The sequence below is a fragment of the Rhagoletis pomonella genome, unplaced genomic scaffold, assembly GCF_013731165.1.
Source record: "Rhagoletis pomonella isolate Grant_MI unplaced genomic scaffold, Rhpom_1.0 Rhpom_scaffold_00010, whole genome shotgun sequence".
Taxonomy (NCBI): Eukaryota; Metazoa; Arthropoda; class Insecta; order Diptera; family Tephritidae; genus Rhagoletis; species Rhagoletis pomonella.
In genome coordinates this window covers 4806821-4828613 of record NW_023458564.1, presented here as the reverse complement: position 1 = coordinate 4828613, position 21793 = coordinate 4806821, and the positions used below count along the sequence as shown (strand labels likewise).

At 37.1% G+C, this 21793-nt stretch overlaps 1 protein-coding gene across 1 annotated transcript in view; it reads right to left on the bottom strand.

Moving 5' to 3' along the window:
* The window catches only part of LOC118746479 (protein still life, isoforms C/SIF type 2-like), a 375070-nt gene that overhangs the window by 7016 nt on the left and 346261 nt on the right, over positions 1-21793 (bottom strand). The gene's annotated exons all lie outside the window — the stretch shown is intronic.

Here is a 21793-nt window from a genome sequence, read left to right as displayed (position 1 = left end):
CTTTTGAATTTTGCTTGTCACTATTATTGACCACCGAAATTTACAGCGAATTTACAGGCAATCTTAAAACCAAATTTTTTCAGTAGCTTTCGAAATTAGACCGAGAAAGTAACCTCAACTTTCATTTATGAAAAATATGTCCATGTATTTGTATGTATCGATGAGATCCCTAATGGTTCATCACTGACTATTAGGTTAAACATAAACCAAAATTCAGACATTAAATAACGTTTTTCGATTATGTTGGTCTGATAGCCTTTTGAAAGGGTAAAAGCTAAATTGCCAACAAACTGGTCCTTCTTTTCATCAGAATCTGTTGAGGTTAAGAAAGTACTTCGATGGTGTAAAACAAAATATAATATTTCCATCTCTAACGGCAGTATATTTTTCCCCCTTTCGAATACATATCACTTTTCGCCATAAGTTCGGTAATTATAACATATGTATGTAGCTGTGTAAAATTTCAAAACCTTAGCATAAGCTATTATAGAGATAAGCGATCTGCGACTTTAAGTTTGTATAGGCGGTGCCACGCCCCCTTTTCCCTTATCTGCCACTTTGCGCCGTACGTAGGGTATGTATTTACAATTTATGATACCTTGTCAAGTTTCAGTTTCCTAGCATAATTGGGTTATATAAACAGGAGGATATATATTTGGCGTGTATATTTTCATTTTGTTTAAATCATCGTTACAAAATACAAAATTTTGCAAAATTAAGTGCCGTGTTCACTATGAAAACACAATAATGCTAGACCCTAGAACACATCCTATGCGTTTACACTGCGCTATTAGAAAACGACTGAAATATTTTTGAGCTCCAAAGTTTATTAAGCTTGAAGACATGAAAACAGTTCGCATTTAAGCACCTCCGGAATTCAAAAAAAGCGTTGAGAAATTATGTCTACTTCGAATATACTTAACTAAAACTTCTATCCCCATTTGGCATTAATAGAGACCTATTGATAAGTATATTTGGGTGTGGTGTGCCAGCCAGAATAATCTATCTATCTTTTATAGAGTGTTAATGGAGTACCTATATTAAAAAACTTGCAGGTGTTATGGCGTTTTCTCTTCTACCAAAAATTGTTGCCTTCTCAGTGCCCTCTACGCAGAAATACTAAGGAGAGGGCAATGAAAAGGCAAAATTTTTTTCTAAAAAAAGAAAACGCCATTATAAAACGTATTATCTCAGTAATGGTTATACATTTTTTTAACTTTGGTATTTCAACATTCATGCCAACAACAATAAATGTTTAATGAACACTTTTTCTCTTGAGGAACTTTAATTTGAATATGTTTACCAGCAACATTTTTTCACTTTAGTATTTATTTTCGGTAGAAAATTAATTTCTGATTATGAAATTTTTTCCTGCTGTACGTGTTGCAATCATGTAAATGTGTATGTATTTATATATGTATGTAGGTTCCAACATTTTTATATTTTCATTAATTCATACGGCTGTCTACTTATCGCACGCAGCTTCTTTGCTTTGTGCACGCGCCTGTAAATATGTTTGACTTTTTGCTGGCCTATTCAGCCGTCTGTTTTTTCACTCCTTTTAATTTTATTTATTTTTCATACCTGCTGATGATTTCTCTTTTTGACGTTAAGATTTTCACTCTCACCTTTTAGCTGTGTTCTGTATGTATATAATTATAAATTTTTCGAGGGTTTGGAAAGTGGAAAATTTTTATGTCGGTAATTCTTGTTGAGATAATTATAGATGTGAAAGGCTCGTTTGAAATGTTTACATGTTTGCGTGGTATTGAGAGAAATGAGAGAAATGCTTAAACCGGTGTGATTTAAAATTATTAAAATATTGTAAAGCTTAAGCAAATGGTAGACTGAAAGTACGAAAGTTTTAATCATACGATGTTTTCGTTTCTTCCAAAAAATGTTGCCCTTCCATGTTGCGAAACTTGTTTGATGTCCTGTTAAAGAGCATGTTTTCTATATTTATCCTTGTCGAGCTCACGCATTTCATGATATTTCCGTTTTAAGCAACGATCTGATTTAACTGGGCGCTACTCCTCACTTCCAATGCAACCCGGATCCAAAAAACATCTGTATAAGGGATATGAGCTCGGGAACGAATCACTAAGATATATTGTGCGAGGATCGCCTTATTCGGGCTATTGAGTCTTTAAAGCCCTTTATGGCGCCGGGTTCGGACGGCACAATACCAACTCAACTGCAGGGGTCATGGCCAGGAGCCTTGGATGGTGAATGGTCCCGCACGTATCAACAAGGGACTTCAGGCCGTTCTGTTTCTCTTGAAGACGCTAGAGAGATCTGCACTAAAGAAACGGTATTCTTAGAGACCGTCTACCCTTGAATCAGCAAGCTTTATGCAAGGTCAGGCCCGTTGAAAGTATCGAGTAGACCTTTTCGCAGAAGGAATTCGGGCTTGGTGCCTTCCTTGATACAGATGGGACTTTTAATAACGTGTCACCTCTGGCTATTGTAAACTCCCTAAATAAACTAAAGGTCGGAGCAGACATTGTAAGGTATATTTACCGCATCGTTTACAACAGAACCGTTGCGGCAGAATGGGGCAGCGCTTCAATTCGAAGATCTGTGAGTACAGGTACCCCGCCGTTGCTTTGGGTCGTTGTCGTTAACGACATGTTAGTGGCTCTGGAGAGAAGCGACTGCCCGGATTACAAAGGGAAAGTTTATGGAAACGCTGTTTGAACTTATGGGGATTGTAGTTGCGGGCGCGGTGTGAACCCTAAAAACGGAGCTTATTAATTTTACTAGGAGGTTGTTCTTTTTACTAGGAGGTATAATGTGCCGTCTTCCCTCAAGGGGTGGTCTTCCACAAGGACCCTCTGACACGGTGAAGTATCTGGGTTTGATTCTTGGCGGCAAGCTTTTCTAAAAACCCAACGTAGAGGAAAGAGTCAAGAAGGATATAGTAGACCTTTATTTTTGTAGAGGGGCCATTGGCAAGCGTTGGCATCTCTCGCCGAAAGTAGTTAATTGGCTCGTTAGGCTTCCCTTCATCGTCCAGCAGCTGGGAACTACGCACCACTCCTACTCAGGCGCTTAATCCTATGTTAAATGTTGTGTCCATATACTATCAGCATTCTAATTTCCTACCAACTCGAACAGACCACTGCATGCCGCTTGTGGGTCCGAAGGGATCTTTCATTATCCACATTCCAGCGAGAGAGGACTGGGAGAGGTGCTTCGGATTGGTAGATTTCTAGTGTAACACCTATTCCGACAGTCAAGCAACTTTCAAGGCTTTCATTGGCTCCTTGTTCGTTCGGTAGGAAAAAGTGAGGGATTGTTTGACATTCTTATCGAACGCATCGGATAACTACGCTATTAAGCTCATTTGTGTTCCGGGTCATAGCGAATTCGCGTGTAACTGCATGGTCGCTGAGCTAGCCAGACAGGGGACCCTAGAGGTATTTATTCCAGTTATAGGAAGTCATTAGCATTTAGTCACCTCAGCGTACGATGGGCGAAGATCCAGGAAACCAAGGTGGTAAAATCCTTCTGACTACGTGTAGAACGGGGCGGTCCTGGGAGCTCTTGAGAATAAGCTACCTAAGTACATCTCGCTACTGGTGGGAGCTCTAATTGGTCATTGCGTTATGGGTAAGCATGAAGTAAGGCTGAATATCACAGATGACCCTTACTGCACCAGCTGCATGGAGGTTGGTGGAGTGGAATCATCTCAACACCTGCTGCTCTTGCGAACCTAAAGTTCAAGCACCTCGGGTCGCATTTCTTTCACACATCTGATGAGCTTTCGGGAATAGATATCAGATGCTTGAAGAGCTTCGTGGTGAGTACGGAGCGTCTTTCATAATCCTCCCCTTCCAAAAATCCTGGCTACGTTGGTATGTATTAGGTTCCAAACCGCTTTCCATGTTTTTTTTTTTGAAACATATAGGCGGCTTTTTTGTAATCTTGATTTTTCGAATAATCAATAAAACGGATTTTTTTTATCGAACAAATTATATACTAGGTTATTTTAGGACAAAAAGGCTCTCATATTTGATAATAATAAATGAATGTTTGGTGCTTAAAGGTTTTATACATGTTTGGCCGAGCTTCTCCTCCAATTCGTATTCTGTTTGTTGATGTTGTGACACAAATGGAGAGATCCTACACTTTTACTCCACCTCCGAAGAAAATTTTTTACGGTAGAAGTACACTCGGAGGTTTGCCATTGGCTGCCGAGGGGCGACCTTTTTTGAAGTTGCTGAGACCAGGAAATGAACCATGCATGGGCTGCCCGAGTGGCAGTAGGCACATCTAAGCACTCGGCTACGGCGGCAAGAACACTACTCAAATCCGAAAAAAAGTCAGAAAAAATGCAATACTTTAATGTTGAAATAAGAAAAAATGTAAATTTTTTACAGATTTTTATTTGTTTTACTTTTGCTCTAAAAAAAAAATATTGAACTTATTTTGCTTTGCTATTTTATAAATAAAAGCTGTCTTTACTTCTAATAGTTTTATAGCAGTTTGAAGTTCATACCAACATAATAATTTTCACTATATAAAAACTATGTAAAATAAAACCGTTTTATCCGCTTTTTTCTTAATTTCAAAACCGTTTTTTATCAAATTACAATGTTTCGAATAACACGAAAACCGGTTTTTGAAAAAAGCCGAATAATCGAACACCCTAATATGTATGGTATACCTGAAGTTACTTCTTTTGCAATAAAGTGCTCTCATTCATAGATAAATATTCCTGCTTCTGGCCTCCACAAATGTCGTTTGAAAACATTATACCACGCTATCCTAGAGTCCAGATTTCATGCCCCAGTTTAAAACATTTTGTTTTTTTTTACAATTTAAAACGTTGACCTAAAACTGGTGGAGTTTGGACATCATAACGTCTACAAGTAAATACAAGCGTAAGGAAAATTTGTTTTAATTAACAAATCATATTCAGCTCATTTGCATTTTTTGCCGGCTCGGGCTGTGCTTCACCTGCCTGGGTTGGATTGTATGTATGCCTTTCCGCCACAATACGCACCTTGTTGTTCCCCAACAAATTCTTGCTTTGATACATATGCACCACATATGTATATCAACTTGGGTTTGGGGCTGTCTGTTTGGCTTACAGTGTGATGACGCGGCCATTCAATGCAATATTTTCATTTATTCCGTTAAGTAAGTATGCAATGGCCTAGCCACATTTTGTGACCAGTGTGACTTGTGTGTACAGGTAACTTCAAAAGTGAATGAAACATACACTCATGTAAGTACTTATGTATGTACATATGTATGTTTCAACATCAGGCGTTTACTTGCGGCTGCCATGATGACATATGACTGGTTTTATGTTTATGTTGAGCCTGCTTTTGTATAATTTTAATTTTGCAAGACTTTAAATGAGGTCAGTCTTTTTGTATAAATTAAATTAAAACTCCATATTCCATAATTTTTTTCAGAATAATTTTTGTTTTTTTGCTTGTGCATGGCAAAAAATGTAATTTCGCGCTTTGCTTTCCGCTTTTGTAAGCCTAGGCGTATTCACTGCAATTAGTGCTTGCGGAAGTGGAATAAGCAGTGACAGTATTATATCCATATGTGTATGTATGTATATACATATGCACATAGAAATGTAAATAAGTGTATAGTTTTGTATATACGTGTGTAATTATTTATTATTAAAGTATTTAATGTAACAAGTAATTTTTAGCAAAAAAAAAAACCGACTTAAAAAAAATATATATATATCTATATATTTCATGATCCAATGATCGGATCTAAACCAAATTAGTATGGGACCACCTCTGAGACACTACCTTTCCTTGAAATCGGTTGACGTGGTGCAAAGTTATGCGGTAACATACATAAAAAAAAAAAAAAAAAAAAAAAAAGATTCCGACGAACTGATAACCTCCTCCTTTTTTGGAAGTCGGTTAAAAAGAAAACCTAAATTTTATGTACATAAGCGCAATGTTACTCATACGCCTACGCAGCCGTCTCAAGCGCTCTCAAAATTGGTTTTATAGATTTTTTAATACTCTCTATAAAATTAATAATACGAAATTTTGCTTTTAAAGTCTTATGAGCTTTTATTAGTCTTATGAGCTTTAAACAGAGTACGTTGAACTTAACTCAGCACAAATGTGGTACTTATCATAAAATATTCTTTGCGGGTTATGGTATTTAATTTCGAATCCTGTATTCAAAATTAGCTTAATTTATTGCTAAGAATGTAAGGAAAATTAACAAAAAAAAATTCATATTTGGCACCCACAACTTTATTAAGTCCTTGATCGAGCTTCTTCTCCAAGTTTTAGCGTGCGTCTTGATGTTATCGCTCAACTGGAGGCGTCCCACAGTGGTACAGCCCCATACGTTTTGTGGAAAAAAATTAGAAGGAATCGCCGTAAAAACGGGCCAATGAACATATCATTCCGAAATTCTGCCCATATGTAATAATATTTAGGGGATTCACAAAGACGTGTTAACCCTCGTAAAATCTTCAGCCTAACATTTTTTTATGTAAAATAACTGTTAAAATGCTTTTGGGGCGGTAAATTATATATTTTTTATCAGTTTAAAAATATTTCGGCGCAGTTTGAAATCCTCTAAACCCATCTTGATCATTATTTTAGATAAAAGAATGTTAAGCTTAAGATTCTACGATGGTTGACACGTCTTGTGAATCCCCTCATTATAACTAAACATCCGAAAAATGGTAGTAATCGGTTAACATACCTCCCAGGCAAACTTAACCCCAAAAAGGCCTTAAAAATACCACAAAAGCCATCATTACTATATGAGGTAACGTTAAAAGTCGCAAATATGCGCAAAATTTTTTTTCTGAATCGATAGAAAATATTCCGTTATTTAATTTTTTTATAGTAAGAAGACGAAAGAAACATAGTTTTTGTCCATCAAAATGTCAAAGTTAGCAATTATAAAGTTTCATTTTGTCTTGTTTATATTTATCAAAATATTTGGTATATTTTGCCTAGTAGGTGCTATATATTCATATGAACCTACAAAAAAAACAATAAAAACAAAAGTTATAAGAAAAACACATTGCTTAAATGAACAAAAATCTCAATCAATTTTAGTTGAATAAAATTCTACTGACTTTTGTTGCTTTTATTTTGTATAAAACTGCCAATTTCGTACCACTGAAGTACCACTATGCGTCCGTGGAATTGGAGACGGTTTTTCGCAAGAAGCTTCTTCACGGCAGCAATATACTCAGAGGAAGAGTGGAAGAGCCCTTTTAAGGAAAGAGCGTTGTTAGAATTTTTTTGGATGTTTATCGGGCCAGAAATCGATCCGGTATCCCATCGGGTGGTTTTATGCGCCTCTAACCATTCAGATTCAGTTCACAAAACATACTACTTTTAGGTTAATTTTCGCTTTGACTTTTTTGGTAATGCGACAGACTGTGAACAGGAATATTTATAGTATTTGTACACACGATGGTACAGATACGAGCGTCAATATTGCCTTAGTTATGTAATATTCCCTATTGCGTATTTAATCTTTTTAATAACATTCTCACATCCTTTAAATGCAACAACACAAGCTGTGGCAGTGAAGTAGTTATTGAACTATCAGAAAATTTTGTAAGGCATTGAATAACTTCGAAAATACTGCAGCGATTAAATTTCTGCCGCATTTCAACTTGTAAATACAATGGCACTTATTTGAAAATTACAAGGGCATACATACGTATGTATGTAAATATATGTATGTATTTGAAATCTACAGGCTCTCTGATGTTGCACAACTAAATGAGCTGTATGTATATTAAAATAAATTATTACTCGTACTCGTTTATAGCAATGAATTCGTATGAGACCAACTACTTCAACAAACAAATGCATATATTCCTGAAACGAAAACATTATTTATTTAGTGAGAATGTTAAATTTATGTATATAAGGATTATAATATATGTTTATGTTACTAAAATTAGAAAATTAAATTAAAATTTTACATACTTTGAGTAGGACGTCAGTGCTCTGTGTAAAGAATTGGCTGAAAATGTCACATCTGATTAATTGACTCCCTACTTTTTCACACGAGCGGCACCTACACACATATATGAGCAGAAAAAAAGCTAAAACATTCTTCTTGCATATATATTTCAATCAATGCAGTTCCAGAAACAAGTACAATAAAAAATAAATCAAGCATTTATTTGAACAATTTTAGCCTTAAAACGTTTATTTAGGCGAAAAAGTACCGAAATCACTTATTTTTTTATTGTCACTCGAAAAAATCATAATTGGTTTTTTAATAGCTTTGGGAAGTTTTCAAATAGAATATTCATATTAGTGGAAATGGACGCTGGCATCAAATGCAGCATATTTGAAAAGTTTCAAGAGTGTGCCAAAATATAAAAAAAAAATGGCAACATGCAGAATATTTGTCGCAGTTGTGTTGTAATTTTTGAAATTTTAAGATTTTTTAATTTTAATAAATTTAGATACTTCAAAATGTTAACAATAAGCGGTGGAAGTATTCTTCCTGCCAAAGCGAACGAATCTAGTGTAATAAAACTAGTGTGCCACAAAATGAAAAAAAATTTACATTGAGTAAAATATGACTATGATTTTTACAATTTTTATTAGCACGCTCGAAATTCATTCTAAAATTGTTATACACATAAAGAAAGTAATATATATGTGCACAACGAAAACTGTGTAAAAATCTTCCACGCCAATATTTAGTTACTGAGTTGAGACAACTATGGGTATATGAGGCACGAGTTGTTATTTTTACTTTTTTTAGTATATCTTTTTTAAGTTTTCACTTAAATACAATTTCGCGGTGGAATCTTGTTGCTCACACGAAACAGAAGATAATGCATTGCCTCAGATAACTGTGCCACCATTTTCGACCAAAACATGCTTTTGTCGAAAAATATGACTCGTGAAATTTGTTCATATCCACGCCCACTTAAACCGCACGCTTTAAACTTCGCATCAAGTCAGGAGTACATACATACATCCCTCAATTTGACCAGGGAGAGGTATGAACAAGAACCACATGGCCCGCAACTATTCAGTTACATCATTCCCTCTTTTCTCCATTGAAGTCACCGTCGGAAATGAATGGGTGAATATTTCATTTAATGAAGGCTGCGTAGCATTGTGGGGCTAGAGATAACCTAAACATACATATGTTACCCTGAACACCTTAAGGTTAAGCTAGGCATATGCTCTCAGCGATTAAAAAAGGTTTCACAGAACTTTTTAAGATCAGCTCGCTACTGTTGGATCTAAAATTGAAGAAACCGATTCAGTTATTCAGTATTTTTTAGTGCCCTATGCACTGGACATTATAAGCTCTACCGATTGGTGGCAGAATTCCTTAAAAATGGAATAAGCTGTGATCATCAATTGAGCTGTTGATCCTATGGAGCCAACAGGTGGCTATAATAGCCTTGCCTTCTGTAGGTAGCACAAGGTATATTTAAAACACTACCATTGGCTGGAAATGTTTTCGTCCCGGATGCGCATGATGTTTGTCTCTCTGAAAAGTTTCTAGGCTGAGGGGTGAAACAGACGAAAAAACGACGAAAATTCAATTTTCGATCCCTTATTGATTTTATGTGAAAATATTTGATAATTTGAGTTGATTACATTTGAGAAGCAGTTCAAGCATATTGCAATGTACTGTATTTTCTGAAGTCGATTCTGGAGTTGATAGCGTAGTCGTGCATTCGTAGTTCCGCTGCTGGGTTATCATAAGATTTTATGCCCTTACAACTCTGTTTTTTTTTTTTATTTTGTTCTAAAAATAATAATACAAATGGCAATACACAGAGGTTCTAGCATTTTGTAATGAAATGCAATTTGTTACAGGAGAAAGTTACTTCAACAATTTCGCTGAAAACCGTATGCCTACATACACTTAGAAGTACATGGAAAATTATTTTTTCACTACAATATGTAACGATTTTCATAAAAGACACTTAAGAAGCTTGGCTATAATAAATAAATATATGTACATACATATGTATACCTACATTCACCGCAAATATGGACATGCATGCATATGTCGGTACTCTACTAAAGGTGCACTTACTGAAATTCATATTTTTACATACATACATATTTATATTGAAATAAACATAAAAACAGCCACATGTAGGTTCATAAAAAATGTTACTGAAAGCATGTTGCAAATATATATTTTTTAATTGTCTTGCAATTACTTGCATCGAAGTGGCACTTAAAAATGCATTGTTATGTCGTAAATTCGTGGAACAAGCATACACTTGTCCACTTGTGGTCCCACATGCCATACTGAGCGAAAGCGACTTTAAACCCTCGAGAGAAGCCTATGCTACGCATGAGTAATTTAAAAATGCACTTGCTCACAGGGAGGGGAAAGGCAGCCTTACAGATGCTTCCAAGCGCATACATATGTAAGTATTTTCAGTTCTCATACAATTGTCAACGTAACTGCTTTAATTTAACAACATTTTATGAATAATGAGTTCGAATTGCTTAAAACAGTAGTTATATTTAAATAATATTATTTTTAAGGGCTTTCCCATATTTTAGATGCAATCTCATCTTGCAAAACTATTCATGCATGGATAATCATAAAAATTAAACCTAAATGGTAGCGATGTAGCGAACAGAGGTGGCGCATTCCGCAAACCGCTACTTTGGTTTTGACGATTTTGACATTTCTCAATTAAAAGTAAACAGCTTTAAATGCACTAAAATTCACTAATCCTTTCACAAAGAACATATTTTTTTTTTTAATTTTGTTTTTTAATAATTTGTATAATTCATATATTTTTCCAATTTAGCAGTTTATTTTCGGCTTTGTTTGTTTGTGCTTGAGAAATGTCATCGCGTAAAAGTAAAGGGTGTTTTTTAAGACATGTGGTTTTTAAGGAGAAATAAAACGCATATAGTTCAATGTTATGGCCAAGAATTTAGCTTTCTTATAAAGATAAGGGTATGTCATTATGTTTTAAAAATGATTTCGGGCTAGTGACTGCCGCGGCTGGGTCGAATAAATTCCAGCCGAGAGGCCCAATTTTCGACCACTTTTGGCAGCAATTGGGGCCGTATGTCAGCAATAACGCGCCGAATATTCTCATCCAAGGCGTCAATCGTCTCGGGCTTATCTGCGTAGACAAGCGACTTTACATAACCCCACAAAAAATAGTCCAGCGGTGATAGATCTTGGTGGCCACGCCACAGGCCCACGACGCGAGATAATGCGCTCACCAAAAGTTTCCTTCAATAAAGTGATTGTTTCGTTGACTGTATGGCATATAGCGCCATCTTGTTGGAACCAAAGGTTGTCCACATCAACATCCTCCAATTCAAGCACGAAAAAGCCATTAATCATAGCTCTATAGCATTCCCCATTGACTGTAACATTAAGACCGGCTTGATATTTGAAGAAATATGGACCAATGATTCCCTATGCCCATAGAGCACACCAAACACTAACTTTTTGAGGATGTAGCAGCGTCTCAACAATGGCTTGTGGTTATAATTACTCCAAATGTGACAATTTTGTTTATTAACGTACCCACTCAACCAAAAGTGAGCTTCATCGCTGAACAAAATTTTCTTGTGAAAATCGGGATCGGTGGCCATCTCGTTTTGGGCCCAATTACCGAACGAACGACGCGCTTGATGGTCATTCGGCTTCAATTCTTGCATGAGTTGGATTTTGTAAGCCCGCAAACTAAGATCCTTCCACAAAATCTTCCATAAAGTGGATGGTCACAGCTCCAATTGTTGCGCGCGATAGCGGATGGACTCATTCGGGTCTTCTTCGATACTCTGCTTCACAGCAGCAATAGCATCTTCGGTGCGCACTGTACGGCATCTCTGAGGATGCGCATTATCCACTAGAATAAACCTGGTGCAAAACCGATCCATGGTTGCTCAAATTACCGACTCTCCTGGGCGATTATGTCGACCGAATATTGGACGCAGCGCACGATGAGTCGCGCAAACCGAACCATTATTTTGGTAATAAATTTTCACGATTTGCAAACGTTGTTCCAGAGTAGGTCTGTTCATTATGAAATGGCAAACCAAACTGAGTATAAACCAAGTAACAGCTGTCAAAAAGATCAACCCGAAAATAATATTGCCTCATTCAAAACCACACGTCTAAAAAAAACACCCTTTAAATCCATTACTTCCATCGTGCAGCATCATAGAACGATCATTTACATATTTCCGTAGAGTACGCTACCCCTCAAGATTTTATTTTAGTACGATCAATGCTCTAGATTAACGAGAAGAGTGAGACGATGACCTCTTTAACCTTTGACCTTAACAATGCACTGTTTTCTATACGTCAAGCCCTTTAGTTTGAAACCCATGTTAAAGGGATCGAAAAAATATATAATCCGCCATTTTGTGGTGGCGGCCATCTTGGATTTGCGCTTACACATGTGTTAGTGTTTGGCCGAGCTTCTCCTCCGATTTGTGGCGTGCGCCTTGATGTTTTCACACAAAGAGGAGGGACTTACAGTTTTACGCCGAGTCCGAACGGCGATTGCATTTTTATGAGAAGCTGTTTTTGATGGCAGAAATACACTCGGAGGCGGCAGGCAATGCCAAACTGCCTTTTTTTATTTTATTTTTTCCAAGGTGCTTTGACCATCGCTCAAACAACGGTCCTGCGGAGTGGAAGCGCGCACTGCTTTCTACTACACCACACCGGCCGCCTCTTAATATTATACCCATATGGCGGGAATTGAAAAAAGAAATGTTATCCGCCATTTTGTGTCGGTGGCCTTTTGGATTTACAATGATACTGAATATTCATGATTGTATTGCCATCAGAACTACACCGAATTTCAGATCATAGGTCAACATGAAATTTCAATTACTCGATTTGACCAAAAAGCAAAAAATCTACCTAAATAAAGCCGATTAAAAATGCATCTCTGTGATTTCAGCACCGCAGTGTTGAGTTGTACAGCCATGTTTATGAAGCCGCACCACGTCATTCTAGCCGCTTCGCGATTGCTTTCAAGCGTTTAAGCTTTTGAGATAATTTTCGGCCGTTTTTTTCAATACATACATATATTCGCCAATATCTTGGACATATATTGGTCTTCAACATAGTCTTACGCATAGCGCCGAAAAAAGTTCCGCATTGCATAATTTCGAAGACCGGTTGTCATCATCCCGATGAGAAAATAGCCACAATATCCATATTCGTTGAAGCTGTAGGTATGGGGTGTGGCACCATAGAAGAAGAAGGAAATAATCTATTTAAAGATAACTTAAACCGATGTAGAGAGCTTTGGAATGGTAAACGTCATTAAGAATGTTCTCGGAATTCAATTTTCCGAACACTGGCAATCAACGACAATTACCAGCAGGAGCTCGATGAGTATTGCATAACCGTTGTTTAAACATCCAGCTGACATGTGTGGGTGTTCTGTGGGGTGTTCACGCCGCATGATTAGACGTGTATTTTCAAGAGACATTATAATACCGGTAATCACGAAAAGCTCTACAATAATTCTAATTCACGTTCCATAAAAGATACCCTGAAAATGAAGAATAAACAAGACGGTTTTCGAAGTAGCCAAATAGATATGTATATGAGCAAATCTTACGAGTTGGTTAGTGTAACTTCCGTCTTTCGCCAAAAAAAAAAACACTAAGGCATTCTTCTTGCATTTATTCCTACCAATAGAGTTCCAGAAACAAGTTCAATAAAAAATAAATCAAGTATTTGAACAGTTTTAGCCTTAAAAAGTGCCGAAATTACTAATTTTTTCATTGTCTCTTGAAAAAATCATAATTGTTTTTTTTTTAAATAACTTTGGGAAGTTTTCAGATAGAATGTTAATACTAAAGGCAATGAAAGTTGGCACCAAATACAACATACCTGTGAAGTTTCAAAAGTGTGCCACCAAATTAAGAAAAACAAAAATGGCAGCATGTACAATATCTGTCGCGGTTATTTTGTAATTTTTAAAACTTAACGATTTTTTTTTTTCATTTTAAAATTTTAAGATACTTCGAAATGTTACCAGTAAACGGTGAAAATGTTCTTTTTGCCAAAACGAACCAATCTAGAATAAGAAAACTAGTGTGCCAGCTACTAAAAGAAAAAGAATTACATTGATTATAATTTGACGATCATTTGCGAAACAAAAATTCCAATATTTAAATTTTTATTGGCACACTCGAAATAAATTTTAAAATTGTTATATATGTACATGAAGAAATTAATATACGTATATATTCGTGAAGAATGCTGTAGGAAAATATTCCACGGCAATATTTAATTACTTTTGAATAATATGACTTTTAAGTTAAGGCGTGCGATTAAACGTGTTAGCTGGTGGTGTAAGGTGCTACGGGACGTATACGTTACATACACAAATACGGGCATATGAGCACGAGTTGACTTTTTTTAGTATGTCTTTATTAAGTTTTCATTTAAATACAATTTCGCAATGAAATCTTGTTCTAGTTTTTATCGAAAAATTTAACAATTGCTCATATGTACATATCATGACAGTTGACGCAGCGGAGTCGGAGTTTTAGCGTAAAGAACAACAACTTTTGTATATATGTATGTATGTACTTTCATTAATTGTTTATGGTACGGATATTTAATGCTACTCTCACACTTCACCATTCATTTACTCAGGCAATGCATTGTGTTCTTTGTTTATATTTTAATGCATAATCGATTGTAATTGAAGTACAACACTTGTAAGTATACGATCTGCGATAGGCATGGCATAATGTGTGACATTGTTAGATGCGAAATATATATATAAAAACACGGGTGGGTGCCTTGCAGGGAAAACTCGAACTAGCGAACCAAATTTTTTGATATCCAGAGAGGGTCAGGGTTTGTATTCCGCTGCAGGCAACATGCAAATTAAATTTTTTTTTTTGGCTTTTATATTGATTATACACTTCACGGATGCTTTTTCAGAACGAACACGGTCATTTTAGTATGCGCTTAGTTGAATTTCATATTCACCAATATACAGTACTTTTGTTGACGTTTATAGTAAGATCAATTACGTTTCTGATTGATTTTAATTTTTTTCCCCTCTGTGTAGTTCAAAAGCAGCGAAATGTGATACTTTACAAAACTATGACATTTTACTTTTCAAAACTTGAAGGCGAAAAGTTGCTAAGTCTGCTCTTTGAATTTTGACGCAAGAAGCAAGAACAATTAAAAGTTCATAATTTTCTATAGAATCGAGGTACCCATTTTATATTTAAACGTTTCTATTCAGTATTCCCAATTTTCCTGAAGCAAAAGTAAATTCTCTAGAATCGTTTCCCTACTGGGCATAAACTCATTTTGAAGTTCGATGAACATTAAACATGTGAAATTACAATGTTGCTGGCACAGAGCTGGAAACCGCAAAAAGAGAGATGTCGCGATAGACTTTCGGCAAAGGGAATGTCATACAAAATCTAACATTCGTATATGTATGTATGTACTAGGAATGTTAATCCCGGGATCCCGGCCTTTTAAGGTCCCAAATCTCGGGATTTTTGGCAAAAAATCTCTGGCTTTTCGGTATTTGTAATTTGCACTGATGGCAGTAATAGAAACTCCTTTTCTTGACCAGTATTGGCTATATTTCGTTTTTTATTTAATAATTAATATTTTTTTATAAATGTCTAGCTCATTATACATATAACACCGCGCGAGAGTAAATTTTAAAAACAAAATATTCGCGAAACCCTGGGCCAAATATAGTAAAATTGCGTTTTTAGTTTTTCACTCTGACGTCAGTAATTAAAAATGATTTAAAAAATTCAGAGAAATGTGCTTAGAGAAGAAGTATGGGTATAAAATTAATGAGAAAATCCTGTAGAATTTAAACAGATGCAAGTTTCTGGTGCAGAAGGGATGGTAAATATTGAAAATGTCATTTTAAAATTTTATCCTTAAAATTTCGCAGTATTTGTTTTTGAAAAAATTATATGTTATATGTAAACTCGATAACATCCTCGAATTTCGTTCTTCTAACTTTGTCAGCTTAAAAAATTTCCTATTCGTATTTTTGAATCCAAAAAATTTAAGTTTTTTTAAACTCTAAAGAAATTTTCTCTTGCATTTGTATCCATATTTTTATTCTACATTGCATTGAATGTTTTAAATCATCTTTGGAATCAATCATATCTTTGCAATTACAAAGTCCTTTAAAATAAATCCTGACATCAGACAGAAAACATAAAAATACCACTTTAAATAAAAAATTAGGTTTCAAACCCATTTATTTATTATTTATTTTATGGTAGGAGAGCTTCTCAGACAATATAGAAGGAATTTTTGAAGGAATGTTGAAAAGTAATGAATATCTAAATTCCGGGACTAATCTCGGGATCCCGGGATCGGAAAAAGCTGAAAAATTAACATCCCTAGAGCGTACATTATACATATATTTATATGTATGTATATTTATATTCTCAAAACTTTCAAAGTCTCTGACGCGTAACCGCTGAAATAATGCGCTGGTGGTGGTGGTGGTGGTGTTGTAAACAAGTATGTATTCAGCCACACTGTAAATATTTACGTACATGTATGTGCATACATACGTATACGGATATTAGACCTCCAGTACATATACATAATCATGCACATACATATATTATTCGTACCTGTAGTTAACTACCTCATTCAAACTTTACTAAATTCAGGTGTTTTCGTGTAAGTTGGTTCGAGTTCGATTTCATTTTCCATTTAATAGGATTCTTGGAGCTACACGTATATTTTATGTATGCGACACAGACGTACATATGTACATAAGGATGTAATATAGATTAAAATGCGGTTTATGTTAACAAGAAATCAAATGTATGTATATACCTACGATTAAAATATATGTATGTACATAAGTACATTTAAATGTAAGTACAAGTATAGATGTGTATTGCTTAAGTATTCAATACGAAAGCCTGTATTAAAGAAGCGTATACGTCTTTTAAATTTTATTTCGCTTTTTGCACTGTTTTCTGTCTGAAACAAAATCGAATGGACGTGCATGGCGTATGAGTAACATTATCATCTCGTCTGGGTAACTGGGAAATGTGACCAACTATTTCAGAGCGCAAAGAAGTACAGGACCTAAGCGTCAAAAATAGTATGAAAGTATGTAGTTAATTAGAAAATCTTAAAACCAGAATATGCAGTGACAGTGTATCAATTTAATAAATCTATTTTATTGATTTAAAATTAAACATTTCTTCAATAACAATTCCAAATTACTATATATAAAGGGAGCAACAGCAAAATTAACCAATAGTTCAGTGAATCGCATATAGCTTAGATAATTTTTCATAAAAAAGAATTGTAAATATGAATATTTTATTTATTTTCGAGTATGATTCCTTCATTACTATTGCTATTAGGATTTGGTGCAAAGGAAAATTACCAAAAACTCCAGAGTAAGGTCCAAATAGACCCCCAAGTTAGGTAGTTCAGAAATGTGCGAAATACCGACTGGGGGGTTTATAACAAAAAACTGAGGACTTTATTGCCAAAAATACCTCCCCGGGACCCCGCCACGTAGGTAGAATTGGACGGGTCAGGTCACTAAAGCCATGAATAGTTCTTTGTCAGCCGGATTGCCGGTTGTTAGATACAGGGGGAAGAACAAACCACCTTGGTGGTCAAAACAATTATCCTCGTTACGTGAATCTAATAGGACAATGTTCAATAAGGCTAAATCCACGAGAGCAACAGAGGACTGGGAAGCCTATAAGGCTGATTTGAAAATATATAAAAAAGCAGTTAGAACTGCGAAACGTAAATCATGGCAGAGTTACTGCAAGGGAATTGAGGAAACCACGGAAGCGGCCAGATTAAGAAGAATTCTTGCAAAGTCGCCATGCAACCTTGGCTATCTCAAGGATCAAGGGAACTCATGGACTACGACAAGCGAGGAATCTTTAGGTCTCCTCCTGGACACACACTTCCCAGGTAGCAAGCCGATGGAACTTAACGACCCCACAAATGACGGGGGGCTATCTGATCTAGGAAATAGACTGATGACTAAGGCGAAAATCGAATGGGCTATTAAGACTTTTGGTCCTTACAAGTCACCGGGACTTGACGGCATACACCCGGTAGAACTGCAGCAATCACGGGATATTATCTCCCCATTCATTGCGTCTATTATAAGAAGCTGTCTTAACATGGGCTATATTCCGCTAGACTGGAGAGAGAAAAAAGTCTCCTTCATACCCAAGGCAGGTAGGTCCTCTCACATTAACCCCAAGGACTTCAGACCCATCAGTCTTACGTCTTTTCTGCTCAAAATTTTAGAGAGGATAGTGGATGATTATGTACGGGGGGTGGTACCAACTAGTAGGCTCTCCCCAGCGCAGCATGCCTATACGAAAGGCAAATCTACGGAAACCGCCTTGCACTCGCTCGTCGGGTTGGTGGAAAAAAGTTTATTAGATAAAGAGTATGCTCTGGTTGCCTTTGTTGATATAGAAGGCGCCTTCAACAACCTTAAGGCAAGCGCCATAACGGGTGCCTTAGAAGAGCTTGGAGTTGACCACAACGTAGCGTCGCTGATTGAGTGTATACTTGTCAGCAGGAAGATAACCGCTAAGCTTGGCAACACCACAATAAGCAGAGAGGTCGGTAGAGGCACTCCTCAGGGAGGGGTTTTTTTCTACCCTCTTCTCTGGAATTTGGCAGTAAACTCTCTGCTGAAGGCACCCGAGAGGGGGGTTGCACGTCACTGCATACGCTGACGACCTGGAAATTGCCGTTAAAGGCAAATACCCTAATGGAGATTTTGCGCTCTAACATGGCCACGCTTAGAAACTGGACAGAGAGTAGGGGGCTCGGAATAAACCCCGAAAAAACCGAAGCAATTTACAAGGAAACATAGGCTTCCCACAATCTCCCCGCTAATCTTTATGGGTGTGGAGATATCTTTGAAGGAGAATGTAAAGTATCTAGGACTCATATTAGACAGGAAACTCACATGGAAACCTAATATAGAGGAAAGAGTAAAGAAGGCCATAAAAGAAGGATCGGCGGTTCGGTCACGCCTCTATACTTCACACTATGGGTAGTCACGAACAAGAACTGCACTACTCCGCCCCTAAACCAACCTTCGATAGGCTCTTCAAGACGAGCATCCCGTCAAGAAAAGAATGGCAAATACCAAGACTATGGAGAAGGTGGGAACTGAATTTTTATACGGATGAATCCAAGCTAGACAATAGGGTTGGCTATGGAGTTTTCTCCAAGAAACTAGGACTAGAATTATCCGAATTCCGGACCACTGCAGTGTTTATCAGGCAGAGGTTTCAGCTATAAAAGAGGTGGCTGTGTACTTTAGTACGCATGTCGTAACGAGGACCACGATTAATATTTACTCGTACAGCCAGGCGGCCATTAAATCATTGAACATGGTAATGCTGAGATCGAAGGTTGCGCAGGAATGTCTCGCAGCTCTAAACGATATCAGCGCCGTGTTCAAGGTCAGCCTCATTTGGGTTCTGGGACATAGAGATATTGAAGGAAATTGCAGGGCTGACGAGCTAGCCAGAAAAGGTACCAATCTCCCCCTATATGAAAACAGAGGCACAATTGGGATACCCATGGCAACCTGCAAATTAGAACTTCGAAATAGCATGACCCAAGAGGTAAACAGGTCATAGCTAGAGGAGGGCACTTGTAGAATAACTAGGCTACTTTGGCCACAAATTGATAAGAAAAATACGAAAGAGATGCTCAGCCTCTCAAGAAGGATATTGCAAGGGTCATGGCTTGTGTTACCGGTCATTGGCAATTTGGAAGGCACTCTTCGAGACTAGGAATATTCTCCCACGAATATTGTAGAAGTTGCAGTGATGAGGAAGAGGAAGAAACAGTAGAGCACTTCTTCTGTAGCTGCTCAGCTCTGGCCAGGAGGAGAGCAGGCGTTTTAGGTAGGCCCTTCTTTAGCTCTCTTACGGAACTATCATGCGTAGGAATAAAGCCAATCCTACGCTTTATAAGAGCTTCGAAATGGTTCTCTGAAGATTAGGCACAGAGGTTCCCGTGTTCTGCAGTGGTACCACAATGGACCTTCATAAGGTCTAAGTGAGTTGGTAATTTGAACCGACTGCCACATCAACCTAACCTAACCTAAGGTCCAAATAACATCCCGTCACGAAGAGAGTGTCAAGCACCATGCAGAATGGGGGAACTAAATCTCTAAACGGATGGTTCCAAGATTGATAACAGGGTCGGCTATGGAGTTTTCTCTATGGAACTAGGATTATTAGTACACATGCCGTAACGAGGAATACAATCAATATCTCCACGGATATCCAGGCGGCCATCAAATCAAGAATACGGCTAGGCAACCATCAAAGGTTGCAAAGGGATGCCGAGAGGCTCTAATGATACCAGCACCATCTTTATATGGGTCGCGGGAAATAGAGGAATTAAATTGCAGGGCTGATGAGCTAGCGAGGAAAAGTATCAATCTTCCACAAAATTCTGATACCTATGGCAACCTGAAAGTTAAGGCTTAGAAATAATATTATCCAAGAGACCAACAGGTCACCGCGATAGGAGGGCAATTGCATAATTAGGCTATTTTGGCCAAATTCGATGGTCACGGCGTGTGTAACCGGTCATTGGCCATTTGGTTTGCACGCTTCGAGTATAAGAATATTCGCCCATGAAGAAGTTGCAGAGATGAGGAATAGGAAGAAGTAGTTAAGCACTTCTCCCGTAGCTGCCTGGCTTAAGCTAAGAGTAGAGTGGGCTTTTTAGGCAGACACTTTTTAGCTCTCTTACGGAACGGAAGGAATAAAACCCATCCCACTCTTCATAAGAGCTTCAAAATGGTTCTATGGAGAATAGTCACTGAGATTCATGTGTTTCACAGTGGTATCACAATGGAGCTGCAAGGTCTAAGTGAGTGGATATTCTGAACTGACTGCCACATCAACCTAACCTACCTAGGGTTCCATGCTACCAAGTTGGCGCAAAAGAGTGCGTTGTGTTAAAAAAAAAAATTAAAAATGCGGTGCATTTACAATTTAAATTATACTTTATATCCAATAAACATTTAGTCAACAGGACCTGAAGAACCTGAAAAAAAGAACATATTCTGTCAGTTAACCAAATTCAAGGTACGAAACATCATGACTTCATGTGCTGGAAAATTTCCACCCATGACCTTCTTCTGACAACCCTCCTTCACTCCATTTAACCCCCTCCTTAAAGCGATGTAGTAAAGACGCAATTTTGAATTTTTTACTTCGCCACGTTTCAGTTAAAGGGCATGTTCATTTTCAGTGATTGGAATTTTGGACAGGACTCTGGGCCGGTTGACGTGAATTGTCCCATATGTACATTAGGCCGCAACACCTTACAAGGAAAAAAGTTTGCCGCACCTCTCTGAAAGGCAGTAAATTAAAGCTGACCAAAAACCATTAAACTTTTGCTAAGGAAGTATTTCGATTTAAAGGCAATTTCGATTTTTTTTTTTGCCGCTCGTAAGGGTCGCCTTTCTTTATACCCTCGGCATTTGTAGTTGGACCTTTAAGTGTGATATATTGATGTTTTTTGTTTTTGACGCGAGGAGGCAATGTTTTTTGTTTCAAAGTTCGTTGACCTCAAAAACGCCGTTCTAGTGCTTACTCACAAGAACATCGATAAATCATACTTTACGATCCGATTGTAAATGCCAAAGATATGACGAAAAGTGTAAAAACACACCTCCAGGTTCCCTAAATTTTTTTATTCGAAATTGCCTTGCAAAACATATATATGTATATATGTGGGATTAGTTTACGGACAGTACTTACGATGCTAGGACTGATTG